This window comes from Pteropus alecto, unplaced genomic scaffold (assembly GCF_000325575.1).
Source record: "Pteropus alecto unplaced genomic scaffold, ASM32557v1 scaffold61, whole genome shotgun sequence".
NCBI lineage: Eukaryota > Metazoa > Chordata > Mammalia > Chiroptera > Pteropodidae > Pteropus > Pteropus alecto.
The window spans coordinates 953-9,387 of record NW_006434835.1 but is presented as its reverse complement, the minus strand read 5'-3'; the positions used below and the strand labels follow the sequence as shown (position 1 = coordinate 9,387).

Below are 8,435 nucleotides of genomic sequence, written 5' to 3'. Positions count from 1 at the left end.
ATCTCATGAACAGTTATTTCTGTGGCTATCATATGCATTTCAATTTAACACCCAGTTTTATGCCATCATAAAATTTATTTTCAGCTGCCACCTGGTGGGCATTTCGGAATAACACCAGAGTGTAAGACATCATGAAAATTAATTTTTTGCCCCCATCATGTGTGCACCTAGGGAAATTGACTAGTGTATGTAAAAAACTTATTTTCCAGTGCCATCCTGGGTGAAATTTGGGAATAAACAACATATATCTCATAAAATGTTACTTCTGCTGCTATCTCATATGTATTCTCAAAATAAACTCAAGGTCATGATGTTATGAAAAGCTGTCTGCTGCCTTTCGTGTGTATCTTGGGAAAAGAACATGATTGCATGACATGAAAAATTATTCTCTGCTGCCATTTCATGGACATTTTGAAAAAAAAATGCAAGTATATGTCATGAAAATTTATTGTTCTGCTGCCATCTGATGGGCTTTTGGATATAAAACCACAGCTCATACCATAGATAGTTATTTCTGCTGCTATCTGTGCAGTAGGAAGTAACACCTAAGGGCTGGTTGTTAAGAAGAGGTTTCATCCTTGGCCATTTCGTGTGTATCTAGGGATAAACACAGGAGTGCATGTCATGAAAAAATTATTCTCTGCTGCCATTTCATGGGCATTTTGATAATAACATGCAAGTGTATGTCAATATAATTTTTTCAGCTGCCATTTGGTGGGCATTTAGGAAGAACACCGAGTGTAGGTCACCATGAATAGTCATTCACTGCTGTCATCTAGTGGGTATTTTGGCCGTAACACCACAAGGCATGTCATAAAAAGTTAATTCTGCTGCTATCTCATGTGTGCTTGATTATAACCTAAGGTCATGTTGTCATGATAAGTTGTCCGCTGCCACTCATGTGCGTCTTGAGAAAAACAAGGAGTGCCTGTTATGAAAAATTATTCTCTGCTGCCGTCTCGTGGGCATTTTGAAAATAACACGTAGGTGTATGTCATCCTAAAAATGTATTTTCTGCTGCCATCTGGTGGGTCTTTTAGGAATAACACTTGAGTGGCTGTCATCATGAAAATTCATTCTCTGCTTCCATCCAGTGGGAATTTTGGGAGTAATGTCACAGTGCACGTCATGAAGAGATATTTAAGCTACTCTCCCATGCACATTTCATAAATAACACCCAGGGGCATGTCATCATAAAATGCTTTTGTCTGTTGCCAATTCGTGCGCACTTTGTTAAAAACAAGGATTGCATGTCTTGAAACATTGTTTCTGCTGCCATCTTGTGGGCACATTGAAAATAACACCCAGGTATATTTCATCATAAAGATTTATTTTCTGCTGCTACCGGGTGTGAATTTTGGGAGTAAAATCCGAGTGTAGCTTAGATACAAATTTGTTTTCTGCACCCATCTTGTGTGCATCTCACAATTATACCAGATTGTAAGAAAAAGTTATTCTCCACTGCCATCTGCTAAGCATGTTAGGAATAACACCAGGGTTTTGTTGTCATGAATATTCATTCTCTGCTGCCATCTGGTGAGCATTTTGGGAATAACATCAGAGCATAAGTAATAAAAGAAATTTACTCTCTGCTGCCATCTGGTGTGCATTTAGGAAATAACAGTAGACGGTAAGTAATCTAAAGTTATTTTTTGCTGTCTTCTGTTGGGCACTTAAGGATTACACCGCCATTGTTTGTTGTCATGAATATTTATCCTTTGCTGCCATCTGGTGGGCATTTTGCAAAGAAGATCACAGCACATGTAATAGGGAATAACTTCAGCTGCTGTCTTGTGTGCATTTTGAAAATGACACCTAAGGGCATGTCGTTGTGAAAAGTTACTGTCTGTGGCCATTTCATGTGCATCTTGGGAAAATTAGGGAAGTGCATGTCATGAAAAACTATCTTCTGCTGCCAACTCGTGCCATTTCGCAAATTACAAACTAGTGTATGTCATCATAAAAAGTAATTTTATGCTGCCATCCTGTGGTCATTTTTTGGAATAATAGCCCGGTGTATGCCATCATGATAATACATTTTCTGCTCTCATCTACTTTGCATCTTGGAATAAATTCAGAGTGGATGTAATGAAAGAAAAAAAATTACTCTCTGCTGCGATCTGGTCAGCATTTTGGGAGTAACACCACAGTGCATGTCATGAAAACTTATTTCTAATGCTGTCTCGTGTGCATATAAAAAATAACACCAAAGGGCATGTTGTTTAGAATTTTTTCTCTTCTCTAATTTTGTGTGAATATTGGGAATAACGCAGGACTGCATTTCACGAAAAATTATTTTTTGCTGCCATCTCGTGGGCTTTTTGAAAATAACACTCTGGTGTATGTCATTAGAAATATTTATTTTCTGCCGCCATCTCTTGGGCAATTTAGGAATAACATCGGAGTGTCGGGCATCATGAAAATTCATTTTCTGCCACCATGTAGTGTGCATCTTCGGAATAACATTAGAGTACATTTAAGAAAAAGGCATTTTATGCTACCATCTGGCTGACATTTTTGGAATAACATCCAGATGTATATTCTCAGAAAAAGTTATTCTATGCTGTCATTCTGGGCATCACTTGAGTAACACATGCATGTATGTTATCATGAAAAGTTATCATTTTTTGCCATCCAGTGTGTATCCTGGGAATAACTGATGAGTGTATGTCATCATGAGAAGTTATTTTTTTGCTGGCCAGTCCTGGGATTCGAGAGTGACCACCTAGATCTTTGGCAGTGCCACAAACCGTTAAGACCCATGGAGCCTTAGCGCGTCTGGCGCCTCCTGGCCCCCTCCTCGCCCGTGGAACCCCTGCGACAACCTCTGCCGTCTAAGGCCATACCATCCTGAACACGCCTGATCTCGTCTGATCTTGGAAGCTAAGCAGGTTCGGGCCTGGTTAGTACTTGGATGGGAGACCGCCTGGGAATACCGGGTGCTGTAGGCTTTTGCCGCCCCCTCCTTTTGCCGCCCTCCAGCCAGGGTGCCCTTGAACGCCCCCGGGCCCTGCTCGCTCGCTGGCTCACTGGCTCAGGGGTCCCAGGCAGGCGCCTGAGCCCAAGGGCTGCACGCATGTCCGTGCGCCCCGAGCCACCATCCACCTCCACCTGCGCTCCTGCAGCCAGCCCAGGGCTGTTTTCTCTCTCCACTCTGGTCACTTCCCTTCCTGGGCTCTGCAGGGTCGAGCCCGAGGGCTCTGAGTGGAGGGCGAGGGCTCTGAGTGGAGGGCGAGGTCGCAGGTGGAAGAGTAGCCTGGTGGTGTCGCCGGTGGCTCCACGTGGTTTGTGGCAGGTCGGGCTCGGCCACGGCTGAGAGCTCAAGGGAGGGGTGGATCTGGGTTACGGCTTGGCCAGGACGTGCCTGGGCTGCACCTACCTAGGTGCTCAGGTGGCCTAGAGGATGGCGGGCCAAGCTTGCGCCGTGGTCCTGCCGAGCGGCCAAGACTGGTGAGGCTTGCTGTCCGGGGCCTGGGTAGTCCCGGGATGCGAGAGCGCCGACCCACATATTCGGCAAGACTGGGAACCGACCAAGGCCTGGGATGAAAGGGCAAGGCAGGCGCGCTCTTCACCGGCCCTGTGTGCAGCGCTGGACCGGGGAGGTGACGCCGCCCGAGCGGGTCGCAGGGGCAAGCGCTCGTCCACGCCGACTGTGGCCATGGCTGCTGCTCCGGTCCCCGTTGCAGCTCAGCCCTGTCTAGCAGAGGCCGGCTGCCAGTCAAGGCGGGGCAGGGACCGAGGAGCGGGACAGGAGTGTGATGGGGAAGGACAGAGGGAGAGGAAAAAGGGAGGGGGGAAGAGGGGACAGGGGGAGAGGACTGGGGGAGGGGTGAGGGGGCTTGGCCCGGGGTGAGAAGAGATATGTAAAGGACAGGAGTTATTTCAAAGTGAGCTAAGTACCAAGGGTCTGGACTCTTATTTTAATGGTGAGCAGAACCCTTAGGGCAGGGAAATGCTATTCTCTGCGTTTAGGTCATGAAAAGTTATTCGTTATCCTCTTCTGCCATCTCGTGTGCATTTTGGGAATAGCACCAGAGATTAGGTATTGAAACGTTATTTGTTATCCTCGCTGCCATATCGTGTGCATTTTGGGAATAGCACCAGAGATTAGGTATTGAAACGTTATTTGTTATCCTCGCTGCCATATCGTGTGCATTTTGGGAATAGCACCAGAGATTAGGTATTGAAACGTTATTTGTTATCCTCGCTGCCATATCGTGTGCATTTTGGGAATAGCACCAGAGATTAGGTATTGAAACGTTATTTGTTATCCTCGCTGCCATATCGTGTGCATTTTGGGAATAGCACCAGAGATTAGGTATTGAAACGTTATTTGTTATCCTCGCTGCCATATCGTGTGCATTTTGGGAAGAACACTTGAATACAGTTCAGCAAGTGTAGGTCATTATGAATATTCATTATCTGCTGCCGTCTGGTGGGAAATTTGGGAATAACATGACAGCGCTGCTCATAAAGTTATTTCTGCTGCTTTTTCATGTTCATTTTGAAAATAACACCCAGGGCACATCGTTATGAAGAGTTTTTCTCTGCTGCCATCTCGTGGGTATTTGAAAACAACACACAGTGTATGTGATCATTAAAATTTATTTTCTGCTGTCATCTGGTGGGCTTTTGGGGAATAACACCAGAGTATATGAAATAAAAAAGTTACTCTTTGCTGCCATCTGGCGGACTTTCCGGGAATAAAACCTGGTGTAGGTCACCATAAATATTCATTATCTGCCTTCATCTATTGTGCATCTTGAGAATAACACGAGTGTAATAAAATTTATTCTTGCTGCCATCTGATAGGCATTCAGGGAATAACAACACAGCGCAGATCATAAAATGTTATTTCAGCCTCTGCGTAAGGCACATTCAGAAAATAAACCCAAAAGAATGTCATTATAATCACTTTTTGTCTACTGCCATTTCATTTGCATCTGTGTAAAGACACAGGAGTGCATGTCATGAAGTTGTTCTCTACTGCCATTTCGTGGGCATTTTGAAAATAATACCCAGGTGTATGTGAGCACAAAATTATTTTCTGATCTCATCTGGTGGCTATTTGGGAATAACGCCACAGTGAATGTCATGAAAAAAACCGCTGTTATCTCGTGTGCATTTAAAAAATAACACCCCAGGTTATGTAGTTATAATTTCTTCCTCTGATGCCTTTTCAGGTTAAACTTGAGAATAACACAGGACTGCATGTAATGAAAAACTTTTCTCTGTTGTCATCTCGTGGAAATTTTGAAAATAACACTCAGGTGTACGTGAGTGTAAAAATTTATTTTCTGCTGCCATCTGGTGGGCATTTTGGGGAATAATGCCACAGTGCATCCCATGAAAAGTTATTACTGCTACTGTCTTGTGCCTTTAAAAAATACCACTCCAGCGTGTGTCTCTATAAATTTTTTCTCTGTTGCCATTTCGTGTGAATATTGGGAAAAACAAAAGTGTGTATGTCATGAAATGTGTTCGCTGCTGCCATCTGGAGGGGATTTTAGAAATAATAACTTAGTGTTTGTTATGAATATTCACCTGCCGCCATATGGTGAGCATTTTCAGAATAAATCACAGTGCATGTCATAAACTGTAATTTTGTTGCTATCTCATGTGCATTCAGAAAATAAACTCTGTGAAATGTCATTTTGAAAAGTTTTCTGCTGCCATTTCGTGTGCATCTTGTGAAAAACACAGGAGTGCTTGTCATGAAGTAATTCTCTGCTGTAGTCTTGTGGGCAGTTTGGAAATAATATCTTACTGTAGATCATCTTCAGTACTCATTCCGTGCTGCCATCTGGTTGTCATATTGGGAATAATACCATAGCACATATCATAAAGTTATTTCGTTCATTATCTCATACAGTTAGAAAATGACATCTGTGGACATTTGGTCAAACAAAGTTCTTGTACATGGACATCTCGTGTGTATCTTGGGATAAACAAGAAGGTACATGTCATGAAAGATTATTCTCTGCTGCCATCTGGTGGGCATTTGAAAATAACAGGCATGTGTATGTTAATATAAAAAGTTATTTGCTGCTGCCATCTGCTCAGCATTTTGGGATTAACACAAGAGTGCACGTCTTGAAAAGTTATTTGTGCTACTATCTTATGTGCATTTAAAAATGACTCCCCAGGCTATGTTGGTATAATGCTTTTTTTCTGCTTCCATTTTGTGTGAATCTTGGGAATAACACAGCAGTGCGTCTTGAAAAATTGTTCTTTGCTGCCATCTCGTGGATATTGTGAAAGGATATTTCCTTTCCGCAGCGGGAAGGAAATAACACCAGTGTATTTCATAATTTTTTTTTTTCTGCTGCAATCCTGTGGGCATTTTGAGAATAACAGAGTGTAGGTCATCATAAAAATTAATTTTCTCCTGCCATCAAGTGTATATTTTATTAATAACACCTGAGTGATCATGAATATACATTCTCTATTGCCATACCATGACCATATAGGATCTATGTCACCCTAAAACTTGACGCTCTACTGCCATCTTGTGGGGTTGTTGGGAATAACACAGCGGTGCATCTCATGAACAGTTATTTCTGGGGCTATCATATGCATTTCAAATTAGCACCCATGTGTATGTCATCATAAAAATTTATTTTCTGCGGTGCATGCTCGCACATCTCTGGCGCCCAGGAGGCCAGTCTCGAACTTTTGTGGCAGCAGGCAACAGTTTCTGGCGTCTACCGCCGTACCACCCTGAACGCACCAGATCTCGTCTGATCTGGGAAGCTAATAGGGTCGGACCTGGTTAGTACTTGGATGAGAGATCGCCTGGGAATATCGGGTGCTGTAGGCTTTTGCCGCCCCCTCCTTTGTGGCCCTGTAGCCAGGCTGCCTCCAAACGCCTACGGGCCCTGCTCGCTTGCTCGCTCGCTGTCTCAGGAGTTCCGGGCAGGCGACCGAGCTCAAGGGCTTCTCCAACGGCCGTGCACCCCGCACCCTCGCCCGCCCTCACCTGCTTTCCTGCAGCCAGCCCTGGGCTGTTATCGCTCTCCGCTCCGAGCCCTTCCTTTCCTGGGCTCCGCGGGGCCGAGCACCAAGGACCGCCGTCTCTGACACACGCTGGGAGTGCGCTCGCCTTCCCGGGACGCGGGACCGTCCACCACCACCTGCCCCGCCGCGCCCGAGGCCTCAAGTCTCCGCCGGTATCCTTCTCCCCGCTCCGCTCAAGGACTGCCAGGTGCCCTCGGACGCGGCACGAGGGCGCCCCGCACGGCCGGGACAGGAAGCGGGACCGACCATCTGCGTCAGAGAGGCTGAGGCTCTCGAGAGTGCGCCCGCGTCAGTGGCGAGTCCCGTCTCCCATCTCGCTCGCGGCAGGCCCGCAGCGAGCGGCCAACACACACACACACACTCCAGGGAGCCCATGCGTCTTTCCTTTCCGCAGCGGGACCCCAGCACCCCCGCAGGAGGTGCGGTGCCGGCACGAGGGTCTCCTGCGCCCAGGAGGCCAGGCTTGAGCTCTTGGGTCAGCAGTCGCCAGGCGACAGCCTCTCCCATCTATGGCCTTACCACCCTGAACACACCCAATCGCGCCTGGTGTCGGAAGCTAGGCAGAGTTGGGCCTGGTCAGTACTTGGATGAGAGACCGCCTGGGAATACCGGGTGCTGTAGCCTTTAGCCACTCCCTCCTTTTGCCGCCGTCCAGCCAGAGTGCCCCTGGACGCGCCCCAGCCCTGCTCGCTCGCTGTCTCGGAGGTCTGGGGCAGGCTACGGGGCCCAAGGGCTGCAGGAACGTCTGTGCGCCCCCCGCCCGTCTCCACCTGCTCTCCTGCAGCCAGCCCTGGGCTGTTTCCTCTCTCCGCTCTGGGCCCTTCGCTTCTTGGGCGCCGCTGGGTGGAGCCTAAGGGCGGAGGGCTCAGGGTGGAGGGCGAGGTCGCGGGGCCGAAGCGTTGCCTTTGGTGTGGCCGGTGTCTCCACTTGGTTTTGGGCAGTTCGGGCTCGGCCACGGCGGGGAGCACAGGGGAAGGGTTGGCCGAGATGATAGCGGGGCACACCCGGGCAAGGATCCTGCCGAGTGGCCAAGTACAGGGCCTGTGCAGTCCCGGGATGCGAGAGCGCCCACCCAGACTTTCGTTATGGCCGGGAACCGGCCAAGGTTCTGGAGGAAGGGGCCAGGCGAACGCGCGCTCCCGAGGCCCCCCGAAGCCCTGTGCGCAGCCCTGGAGGGCTCAGAGCGCGAAGCCCTCTGCTCCGCGAGGGGTCTGCGCTGCATCGCGTCTGGGGCCGCTCTCTGGCCAGCGCGGCGGCGCGGTGAGGGTGACGCCTCCTGAGCGGGTCGCGGACATCAGTGGCGAGCGCTCGTCCATGCTGGCCTCGGCCATGGCTGCTGCTCCGGCCCCCGCCAAGGCTCTGGATCTTGTCGCGGAGGCCAGCTGCCAGTCAAGGCAGGGCGGGAACAGGGGAGGGGA

The 8,435-nt window shown here is 48.3% G+C and overlaps 1 non-coding gene and 1 pseudogene across 1 annotated transcript; both read left to right on the top strand.

Annotated features, from left to right (window-relative positions):
- The first annotated feature begins 2,832 nt into the window (after positions 1 to 2,832).
- Positions 2,833 to 2,951, top strand: LOC112478586. The gene has a single exon (XR_003045887.1). It is a non-coding gene; the product is annotated as a 5S ribosomal RNA (ribosomal RNA).
- A 3,751-nt stretch (positions 2,952 to 6,702) lies between these two features.
- On the top strand, positions 6,703 to 6,820 carry LOC112478584 (annotated as a pseudogene).
- Positions 6,821 to 8,435: the final 1,615 nt, after the last annotated feature.